This window comes from Equus asinus, chromosome 13 (genome assembly GCF_041296235.1).
Source record: "Equus asinus isolate D_3611 breed Donkey chromosome 13, EquAss-T2T_v2, whole genome shotgun sequence".
NCBI lineage: Eukaryota > Metazoa > Chordata > Mammalia > Perissodactyla > Equidae > Equus > Equus asinus.
The window spans coordinates 50,257,694-50,270,183 of record NC_091802.1 but is presented as its reverse complement, the minus strand read 5'-3'; the positions used below and the strand labels follow the sequence as shown (position 1 = coordinate 50,270,183).

Here is a 12,490-nt window from a genome sequence, read left to right as displayed (position 1 = left end):
ATAGATCCTCCTTAATTAGTGCAAATTAAAAAGAAAGAGAACAGAGAATGTCTCTGTACCCTAGCCCAGAGCTGTATACAGCTCTTAGAACTGTATAAGGCTTCCCATCAATAGAAAACTGAACCCATGTCCAGTTTTTAATTAGGAAAACATTGGCTTTGAGAGAGAAAGACTGGATGGTTCAGAAATGGCTTTTAATCATTCAGCCCAGGGCCCAGTCATTCTCTATCACTCAAACTGTCCATTCCTATAGTTCCCTAAGGAGAACTAGACTGCTTCAGCTGTGGGTGGATGGATGCGTGGTAGATGGATGGTGGAGGGAGGGATGGATGGATGGATAGATGGATGGATGAGTGAATGGGTGATGGATGTATGGGTGGATGAAAGGATGGATGAGTAGTAGATGGATGAATGGGTAGATAAATGGATGGAGTGTGGCTAGTAGATGGTGAATTGAGGGCAGTGTATGAATTGTTGGTGAATTGATAGGTGGATGGTTTAGTGGTGGACAGATGGATGGAAGGATGGATGAGTGGATAAATGAATGGATGGATGGTGTATGGATTGATGGATGGACGGTAAATGGATGGATGAATAAGACTAGTAGATGGATGGATGGGTGGATGGGTGGTAGATGGATACAGGGATAGATGAATGAATGGTAGATGACTGGGGGGATGAACAAGTGAATGGATGTAAGAGTACCAAGGCTAGAACTAATAGCATTGCCTTACATGCATCTTACATTTTTATTTCTAAATAACTTAGAGTGTCTCTTTACTCGTGTAATTTTAACTTTTTTATTGTAACATATAAAACACAAAGTGAAAAGTGTAAAAGAATTCACAGCCACAATAAAGCATATGCTCGTACAACCACCACTCAGGTCAAGAAATAGAACTTTCCAAGACTCTGGCAGCCTTTGTGTGCTTCTCCCTAATCATAGCCCTATCCCTCCACAAAAGGGGATATCACCATCATGACTTTTATGGTAACGATTTACTTGCCTTTTATACACTTTTACATGCTATTTATTCATCCTTCAAATCTATAAGTCTCCAGTTTCTCCACAACCTCACCAACATTTGTTATTGTTAGCTTTTTAATTTTAGCCACCCTAGTGGTTTCAATTTGTATGTATCTTGTGACTAATGATGCTCAACATCATTTCATGGGCCTTTTGGCCATTAAAATATCTTCTTTTATAAGGTATCTATTCAAATCTTTTGCCCATTTTTCATTGAGTTATTGTTCTTACCATTGAGCTGTAAGATTTCCTTACATATTCTGGACACAAATCATTTGTCATATACACGTATTGCAAATATTTTCTCTCAGTCTGTGGCTTGCCCCTTTATTTTCTTAACAGTATCTTTTGAATTAAAAGTTTTAAATTTTGATGAATTCCAATATATTAATTTTTTATGATTAGTTCTTTTTTGTGTCTGAAGAATCTTTGCTTACCCCAAGGCCATGAAGATTTTCTCCTGTGGATTCTTCTAGAATTTTTAAAGTTTTAGCTTTTCCTTTAGGTCTAAGATCTATTTTGAATCAATTTTTGTGTATGACATGATGCACAGTTTGAGGTTCACTTTTCGTATATGGAACTCTAATTATTCCAGCACCATCCATGTTATTGATTTTTAATTTAATTTAATTTAATTTTGTTTAGAAATCAAACGCTATTATTTGCATTCTTGAAATTTGTTAAGACTTCCTTTATGTTTCAGCATATAGTCAATTTTTATTGTTTGCTTGAAAGAAATTCATATCCTTTGGTTGTTGACTACCATGTTCTCTACACATTCCCAGGTCAAATTTGTTGATTGCATTGTTCAAATTTTGTATATTGCTGCTGCTTTTTAAACATTTTATCAGCTGCTGAGACAGATGTGATAAAGTCTTCCAATATGACTGTGGTTCTGTCCATTTTTTCTTTGTAGATTTTGATGCTATATTATTGGATGTATACAAATTTAGAATTCTTATAGATTCTTGGTGACTTGAACCTTCTATCATTATGAAATGTCCTCTTTATCTCTACCATAAACTCAGCATCTTTTAATCTTTATATAGACACACCAAATTTCTTTTGGTAAGAGTTTGCATGGTATATCTTTTTTTCATCAGTTTAACTTTAATCTTTCCATATTCCTGTGTTTTGGATATAAAAAGCTAATTAAGATTAAATAAGGTCATGCATCTCTTGTAACTGGTTTATAGATGGGTCTTCTTTAATTCTAATTTAACAGTTTGTATTTTTTAATTGAAGTGTATTGTCTATTTACATTTAACTAAATATTGGTGTATCTAGGTGGCTATATTAGTTTGCTAGGGCTGCCATAACAAAGTACCGGAGATTGAATGGTTTAAACAACAGAAATGTATTTTCTCACAGTTCTGGAGGCCAGCAGTCCAAAATCAAGGGGTCCGAAGTGTTGATTTCTTCTGAGGCCTCTCTCCTTGGCTTGTTGATAGTCATCTTCTCCTCCCATCTTCACATGGTTTTTTCTCTATGCATGTCTGTGTCCGAATCTCCTCTTCCTATAAGGAGACCAGTCATATTGGATTAGGGCCCACTTGAATGACCTCACTTAGCCTTAATTACCTCATTAAAGGCCCTCTCTCCAAATATAGTCACACTCTTAAGTATTGGGGGTTGGAATTTCAATGCATAAATTTTGCAGAGAAACAATTCAGCCCATAATAGTAGTAGATAGATCACCAACTAGATAAAACTACCATCTACCATGTGCTTTCTATTTGGTCCACCTGTTCTTTGCTCCTTTTGTTTCTTCTAATTTTGTTTTGGGTCGATTTTTTTATTATTTCATCTTTTCTCTATTAACATAGAAGTTGTACGCACATTAACCATTCTTTTAATGTTACCCGGAAATTACAACGTGGATCCTTGACTTATAAAAGCATAATGTTACTTAATGGCTTTGGCCCCTTTCTGGATAATACAGAGACCTTAGAACACTTGAACTCATTTATCCCCCATTCTTACTTAGGTTCTCATGGTTCTTCATTTTAATTCTAAATATATTTTAAACCCCACAAGGTATTATTATCATTGTTATTATCTATACAATGGATATTAATTCAAATTTGTCCATATATTTGCCTGGAAACAAAATTGCCTGTTTCATTTACCTCTTATGCTATCCTTGTGCAACATATAGAAACAGATATGTTCATCTTCTAGTAGAGGCAGGACTAAAATTCCAAACTCTTTTGGAGAGGTCAGGGAGGAAACCACAGAAGTCAGAGGAAACTTTAATATCAAGAAGTAAGTTTGGAAAGAGGTAAATTATTAGACTACTACACAAAGATAAAACTTCTGTCATGCCAGATGATATTGGTTAATTTCTGTGATGTTTGTTTTGTTGAAAAGCAGACTAGAAAGAAAAAAGCCAAGGTGGAAGAAAGAATAAGAGAACACATAAGAGGTGAATGAGAGTCTGTAGATGGGAAGAGGGGCTCCACGAAGATATCCCAAGAGGGTTAACTGGGCGACATGATAGCAATCAATCTGAGTTGGAACTCAGAACTTGATAGATGTTTGTAATCCCTGAGCTTAGATTCCTGGATAAAAGGAGCCCAGAAAGTTGGAGCAGAGGCCCAGAAATCACACTAGTGACAGCAGACCAAGTCTCCCCCATACTAATGGACTCTCCAAGGATTAGACTCAGTTTAGAGCACTGTGAATTTTATTGGTCCCTGCTCATGGGCTTGTGAAAACCTGTCTAGAGCTTTGCAACCTGTGAATACCCAGCCTCAATTAATGTAAATGAGCTGCATATTTAGGATGAAAATATCCTTCCCTTTGCCAACTCTAAACATATGTCCTGCTTTTGGGGTATGATTCCAGTTGTGATTCAACAGGTACAGCCTAACCTAGTCTTCTCACCACAAGCATTTGGGAATATTTTACAAATGGCCATGCTTCAAGTCTTGTATATTAAAACCAGGATCTTAGGTTTGCTAAATCAACATGCTCAAAATAGGGAATGTTAGAACCATAATTTCTATGGAATGATGGCACATCAATATCAGAGGCTTTGCCTGCTTTCAGGCCTTATGAATAGTTTAATAAAGATCTTTGTCCCTCATGGGTTTTTTCCATCTTCATAAACAAGGACCAAACAAAGGACCTCCTTGAAGATAACCAAATGGAGGAAATTTTCAGAAAACTAACCCTATTTGTATGATTATTATTATAAGTAAACATTTATTCTGTGTTTGCCAAAGGCCAGGCATTTATTATACTAAGCTCTTAGCATGCATTCCAGTATCTTATTCGAACATTTAAACAATCCTACCATATACTCCTCTTATCCCCATGTGAAAATTGGAGAGGTTGAGTAGCTTGCTCAAGGTCAGCAACACAGGAAGTACCAGAGCCAGGTATCGAACATAGTCTCTCACTCCAAAGCTGATGTCCTTAACCCTCACCTTATATTACACAGTAAAATGAACTTGCCACCAGTATTATGTCAATAATTGAATGAATTGCCATTAATTTATCTCACCTTGCTACAAACTCATGTAGAATGGGCCATCAGTAGAAGCCATATTTTCAAAACCATGACCCAAAAAGTTCTCACATGTGCTCTGTTATCCTCCTTCCTTCTTCTCCAGCTCTGGATCTCGCACCTCTCCCATCTCCTCACTTCTTTGGGAGAAATGGGTGAACCTGAATAGAAAAGGACAAATATGAGGCATAGCTTTTAAAGGAAAATGATAGTATCATTAACATGTGTATAGGGTTGAAAAAGAGTCAAAACACACGTAAATCTACACAAATGACATGGCAGTTCATCGGGGGCAGCAGATTTTGTAACAAGGTAATATATTTCAAATACTAACCTATGTTCTCTCTTTTTTGGCCCTTCTTCTATTTTTCACAGCAAGGCTATTTCATGCTTATTGGTTCAGGGAATGATGTAAAGAAGGAAGCAAAGGAAAAAAATAATATTTTCCTGGCTCTAATACTTTAAAAGCCTAGGATGTTAGGGGCCTGGAAAGAACTTTCAGCTTAGATGAAATATTTCTTGGAAAACATCTTGAATGAGAGTAGGCTATGTAGGAACCATACAAACAGGAACAAGGAAGTCTCTATGGTGACATGCTTGGGCCAATGAGGGAGGGCCAAACTGGGGGGCAGGTGTCTTACCCAGCGCTCTTATAATCAGATTCCATTAAAGAGCAGATAAGACCATGGGACATCTAGTTCCCCCAGAATTTAAATACAATCCTAGAGCCAGAAGAAACCCCAAATTAACTTAAATTAAATTTTTTCCACCCTGGTGAAATGGGGCTTGAAATAGAAGTTAGAATGAATTTCAAAAATATATTATAAATTGTTTTTCTTGTACACTAAAGCTTCTGGGCTGAGACTCGCACCTATGACAATTTATACAATGGAATGCAAACCAGGAGAGCGTTACTGGCAGAGTCCTATCTCAAAGGGAATCTTGGGAAAGGATTGAAAGTAAGAGCTTACAGGTCACAAGTTTGGGAGATTTCTGGAAAGCAAAAGGGATAGGCTGTGCTTCGCTGCCAAGTCAGCTCCTATGAAAGGACAATTTGTCTCTTATGGACATCCCAGAACAGGGACGTCAAACAATTTCGAAACACTTCTTCTTAGGGAAAGCGCCAAAATGTTACATAAAGTTAAAAACCAGTTTGCAGCCAAAGGCCCAAGGCTAATACTGAACCCTCTCCAAATTATTAGAAACCGTGTTTCCCTGAAAAGGGAGGACTATCCCTTTGTGCTCTGTGGACTTCATACCATTGTCTGCTTTTCTCTGTGAGAAGAGCTAGATGTGCTCCTTTTCAACCAACAAACGAAGGAAGGGAGAAATCCAATCAGACTCACACGTGCTGAGTCTGGTTCCCCTCTGATTGCCAAGTATCCTGTTTCACTGCCATGAGTTTGCATCCAACTTCACGTACACTCTGAACTCAACTGATGCCTTGGAGACCGTGTGAGTGAAGAAAGGGCAAGAAAGGTGCCTCCTGCAGTTAAAAGTTCTTCGTTTTCCTATTCAAAATGTGGTCCAAGGATTCCCAGAAACAGCATCACTTGGGAGCTTGTTAGAAATGCTAGATCTTGGGCCCCATCCCAAGGTGGAGCACGGAGGATTTTTAGGGCAGTAAAAATACCTGTATGATACTATAATGATGTGTATGTGTCATTATACATTTGTCCAAATCCATAGAATGTATAATCCCAAGAGTGAACCCCAAGGTGAACAATGGATTGGGGTGATTATGATGTGTTAATGATTATGATGTGTTATCAATTGTCACGAATGTACTGCTCTTGCGAGTGATGTTGATAATGGGGGAGGCTATGCATGTGTGGGAACAGGGAGTACATGGGAAATCTCTGTCCTTTCCTCTTAATTTTGTTTCAAAGCTAAAATTTCTCTAAAAAATATAAAGTCTTTAAAAAAAAATGGGGTCCCCATCTGCTCCAGCAGGAAGGGTTTCTGATGGGGAGAGCTGTGTGAAATCATATGATTATCATAAAGAAGAGTACAGGCCCTGGAGTTAGTCTGCCTGAGTTCAAATCCTGCCCTCTTTACTTATTAGCTCTGGGGCCTTAAGCAGAGCGTTCTTTGAATCTCAATTTCCTAACCTGTAAAATGGGGACAATGGTGGTAATAACAGAATTTAGTTCCCAGAGTTGTTGTAAGGATTCAATGAAGCAACATACATAAAACATTTGGAACAGCATCTGGCACGAGGAGCCCTCAGTAAACGTTAGCTCTTAGTATTTTTAAGAGGAAATGTTTTGTGTTTTGGAGACCTGACAAAGGTGGTGAAACCATTTTGGAGGGTCTGTGTTCTTCCTTTTCAGCTGCAGAAGACACAGCAAATGATTTTAACTGCTTCTGACAGGTTCATGCTAAGTGATGGGCAGCGTAGCCAATTCTAGGAAGGAGTGGCATAAATCACTGTTTCCTAAACTTTACTCATTCCAGAAACATCTTCACTCTTTCTTTTTAACCATTTCTACATTCAACCTTTATCTATTATTTTTACTTAAATCAATTTACAATGAATTTTTTTAAAGCTACATCCCAAGTGATAAATAATATCCATGATATTAGTAGTTTGACCTGCTAGTTGTATTTTTTTCTAATCCACATTAAAGTGAAATTATAACTGTGGAAAGAGAAACATTCACACATGCATAAAAATGTTGCTTAGAACTCCAGGAAGTCTCTTCATTCTTACATTAGCATTTTATTAGCTCTCAGCTGCAGTTCTAAATGTTTCGACATTAAATCTCTCCACCCAAGTGATTTGAGCAAAACCTTTTGGTTTCCAGCTCTTCTAGCTCAGCTGGGGACCAGAGTCACCAATTGATTTGCCCAAGAGAACACAGCTGGTGCAGGAGAGAAAGACCACGGCTGTTCGAAATACAGAAGGCCTAAGTGTCACTCTCCCCAAAGGAACGGAGACAGCAGTGAGTCTTTGCCCCTTTTCCAAGCCTCCCTGCTTGATGACTTTTTGTCCTGTTCCTGTGGTTCTTCAGAGACCCCTTCCTTCCAAATCAGTATGATTGCTGGGTTCATACGACAGAGCTAGAAGCAATTATTTCTAAAGGTCATGACTTTCATTTTCAGTTTTCCACTGTCAGAGGGGCCCAGTTTCTTTCAGCGTCATCAAGGTTTTGCTCATATAACCAAAGCAATAGCTTGGTTTTCCTGCCATCTGACTTGTCACAAAGCATATTTCAAAGGATGAGCCTCATGGGCCAGATTCCATTCTCCTTAAACATGTAAAGCTACTACAAAAGGAATGCGTGAGCAAGCTCCCATGAGTGACGGCCTCCAGCCCAATTATTTCTTTTCCATGTTTTTTTCTCTGTGAATTGTCTAGTGATGTTCTGGTGATTCTTGACAACACTAATTAATGTATGAGGAAGGAGAACAAATTAGCAGTGTCTCTCTGCTCTGTTTTATGGCAAGAATGATAATGTACTTGAACATCGTGTTATCAACATTCAGTTCAATTCAGAAAATACATTTTGAGGGTTCCAGACAAGACACAAGCACTAAGTGCTACAAGATTTAAGATTTAGATGTGGCACCTTACAGCCCTCACAAAAGAGGGATGTGTCTTTTCCATAGAGTCACCCAACAAAAAATTTTTCAACTTGTGTTGAAACACACAATGAGTAAGTCAGAACATATACTCAAGTTCAGGTTCCTCTGACTCTGTAACCAGAGCACAGAAGCTCGACACTCTACTGCTTCTCAGGTCAGTACAGTCATCCCCAACACTGGCGTCATCATCAACATGGTCATTGTCGTTGTCATCACTATCTCTCTTGCCATCATCGTAAATTATCATGGTCATCTTTATCATTGTAATCATCACCAGTGTCACATAATCACCATCGTCATCATCATTATCATAGCTAAATGCACCTAAGTCATGCCTTGGTTTAGGGGCAAAATGTGGTTCTTGGAGGTGAAAATATCTTAGATGCTACAATGGTGTACAGCTCTCCAAAGCTCAATTCTACCCAACAAAATCTTAGTCCCTAGTATTTAATTTCTCTCATCAGGGAGAAATTTGATTTAATTTTAATTTTAAATAATTTAAGAAATTAATAATTTAATTTTAATTTTTTTCTGGGAGGTGATAATGAAAAAAAGGTTGAGAAACACTGATGTAAATGAAACTGTATTTCAAATGTGCTTCTCCTTTGATCTAGCAATTCCACTTCGATTATCTCTTCTTAAGAAAGAGTCCCCCAAAGAGGCAGGTATACAAAGGTGCTGACGGCATCATCGTTTTTGATAGTGGAACAACCCAAATGTCCATCAGTTGGAAATGGTTAAATAAAATGCAGTGCATCTGTATTATGAGATACTAAATATCAGTCGAAAGGAATGAAGTAAGTCTAGATGCAGAGAGAGAAACTGACATGGAGTGGCCTCCACGTCATATTATTGAGTGGAAAAAGCAATCTTCAGAATATATATGCATGATCACCCTTGTATTAAAACAAACACAACAGAACTACAGGTTATATATGTAAATGCAAAAGAAAACGAATGAAAGGATACACACCAAAGTGATGCAGCCAGTTTACCTCTGGGGAGAAGAATGGATCTGGTGGTAGAAATGTGGATGAAGAGGAGCATGAACTTTTATCTCTCTCTATGTGCTTTGTTGTTGCATTTTTCACAAGAATGAGTCATGAATAACCGTATAAATAAGAATAATAAATAAACAAATATTTATAAAAAATAAACCCTACCTCAACCACCCGACTTCCCGGAAGAAAAGATTGGTCACTTTATTTCTAATAAAACTGGAAATCAAAAGCCTGTATGCTCCAGTTGGATTCAAGTTTTATCTTTTTAATCAAATTATAGAAAAATGACATAAAAGTATACCGAGTCTTTGAAAAAAGATCTACTAAAGTTTGAAGTAATAGAAGAAATCAAAAGTAAAGACAGATGCATCTTACTACATAAACACGAAACAATGGCGGGCAACATACTAGGGTGTGGTTTGTATCAAATACAAACAAAAAATATGTATCAGTGGTTCATATCAAAAAAATACGTATCAAAATGTTAACGAGCATCCTTTGTAATCATCAGTCACAATTCTAGGAATTGCACAGGGATGTTTATTGCTGCATGTTTCAAAAAAGAGAAAAATTAGAAATCACTTAAAAGTCCATTAATAGAGGAGTGAATAAGCAAAATATGGCGAATACATACAAAGGAACATTTTGCATTCATTCCCAATGATGGTCTGTGTTTAGACACGGAAAGAGAGCCACACATATGGTTGTATAAAAAAGTAGTTAGAGAAAAATGCAAAGAGAATGATCTTATTTACATAAATATTTACAGCTACTCTGGCTGTTGGCAAGAGGACTCAGTTGCCCACCATGTGTACCCACTGCCTAGGACTGCTTGAGTGTCCCCATGACACAGTAGCTGGGTTCCTGCAGAGTGAGTGATCTAAGAGAGTAAGATGGATGCAGCAATGTCTGCCAGACCTAGCCTTGGAAGCCATACTGTCTCATTTCTGCAATATCCTATTAGCCACGCAAGTCAACCTAGTCACTGTGGAAGGGGATTATATAAGGGCGTGAAAACCAGGAGGCAGGAATCACTGGGAAGCCTCTCAAAGGCTGGCTACCGCAGGTATATATTTTTCTAAGTTTTTGTAAATTTTATTGAAGTAAAATGGGACATATGTAAATAAATAACTATCGCACTGTGCAAAGCGTCCTACATGTATTCCTGTTTTTCATCAAACCTAAAATGCCATCAGTGGAAGGATATACTGTTAATTTCTGTACCTCCTAAAAGTAAATAGGGGCCAGCGCCATGGCCGAGTGGTTGAGTTCACGTGCCCCGCTGCGGCGGCCCAGGGTTTCACAGGTTTGGATCCTGGGTGCGGACACGGCACCGCTCATCAGGCCACGCTGAGGCAGCATCCCACACAGTAGAACTATAGGCACTCACAACTAGAGTATACAACTATGTACCTGGGGGCTTTGGGGCAAAGAAGAAGAAGAAGAAAGAAGAAGATTGGCAACAGATGTTAGCTCAGGTGCCAATCTTTTTTAAAAAAACTAAATAAAATGCTGCCAATGAGATTATGATATGATGCTTTCTTATCACTTCAAGTTTTTATCTACCTACTGAAAGAGCTGCTTTAGATTTATATTTAGTGATTGTTCATCATGTATTACCTGTGAGTCTTAATGAGAAAGAAAATATACAGAAATAAAACGTTCAGAGTCTGAATGTTCTAAATTGTTTTTCAACTCAGAGTCATCAATGTCCACACAAAATCATCCTTCATGCTACCGACGGCTCTCCTCTGGGATTTTCTTTTAACACTGACACCCGTTCTGCAAGTTTTGATGTCGGTGCTTTCTTGATGTTGCTACAGTCAATCACAACAGCTTCTCGCTGCTTTGAAATGTCTTTCATCTAGTCTGCGGAATTTCACAATTTCTCCTGCCTTCAATTGCATTGCTCGGCATGGGATAAAAATCCTCCTATGTGTATTTTGGGAAAAATAAATAAATAACACAGTTTTATCTACTCATGAGTATCTTTCTTAGGTCCCATGAAACAGTCATTCTTTTGTAAGAAAAAAACACGAAACTGTGGTCATTTCTCCAATGACAAATACTTGCCGCACAAATAACAAATTTACATTTCACTTATCTGGCGATAATTGCAAGATGCATCTTTGATTTCAGAGATATTAAAATATAAACAATATGAATCATAGAATTAATGATATATGGTATCTTATTTGAACTTCCTGATAGCTCTGTGAAATAGTTACTGTTTTCACAAATGATGTTGCTGAAATCTCATAAGGTAAATAGCTTGCCCAAGGTCACACAATCAGTAAGACAGAACAGTTATTCAACTCCAGGTTCCTCTGACTATAACCAGAGCACACAACCTCTACATTCTACTGCTTCCCAAGTCGATGTTGTCATCATCGTCACTGGCTCATTATCAACATTGTCATTGTCATCATTGTCATCACCATCACTCTTGTCATCATCATAATTATCATGGTCATGTTTATCATTGTCATCATCATTGTCTCCATAATCACCATCATCATCGTCATCATCATAGCTAATATTTACTGAGCATGTACTTACCATGTGCTAGCTAAGCTCTGTGCTAAGGGCTTTACATGGTTCGCCTCATAACTACTCTATAGATAGGTTTTACTATACCTCTTTCTAAAACACTGATAGTGAAACTCAATAGGATTAAGTAACTTGTTCAGTTACTCAGCTGAGGCCTGAATTCAACCCCAGGCCATCTGACTATAGAAACCACACTCTTAACTACTATAGTATTAAGAACAGTACACAGCAAACTACAGGCACTCAGTAAATGGTGCGTATATTTGTGCCTACCTCAGTGACTGGCATGCAGAAAATAAACTATTATAGTAACAATAATAGAAGCTAATATTTATTGAGCAATTATTATGTGGCGGGCCTTATGCTAAATGCTTCAAACAGTTTATTTCTTTTAAGCTTCATATTTGCCCTATGAGGAGGCACTATTTTTATCTTCATTTTACAGATAAGGAAATTGAGAATTGGAGAAAGTGTCCAAGGGAGGGAAGAAAGGGTTCGGGAATATCTGTCCTAGATCCTTATATCCACTCTGTGCCCTTGTAATGCTTTTTACCTCCCTTCACACAACAGTCATTATACTTTGTTACAATTACTTGCGTAGCCAAGTAATTTGATCTGCCTGTTGCTAGGATGGACAACACACAAACACACACACACACACACACCCACTATTGTCTCCTTTCATGCGCATCGAAGCTTCCTCCATTTGTAGCAGGCATTTGAAAGAGGAAATTTGGGGAATGAACCAAAGGAAGTGATGACGGAGAATGAAACAATGTCTGTGCACTGCCGGCCCCACGGGGTCTCCTGGGG

The 12,490-nt window shown here is 38.0% G+C and overlaps 1 long non-coding RNA gene across 3 annotated transcripts in view; it reads right to left on the bottom strand.

Annotated features, from left to right (window-relative positions):
* Nucleotides 1-12,490, bottom strand: part of LOC106835361 (uncharacterized) — a 112,547-nt gene that overhangs the window by 81,140 nt on the left and 18,917 nt on the right. For all 3 annotated transcript variants that reach the window (XR_011493909.1, XR_001399095.3, XR_011493910.1), the window contains exon 2: nucleotides 4,536-4,699. This is a non-coding gene — a long non-coding RNA (uncharacterized lncRNA). The remainder of the gene's footprint in view (nucleotides 1-4,535; nucleotides 4,700-12,490) is intronic.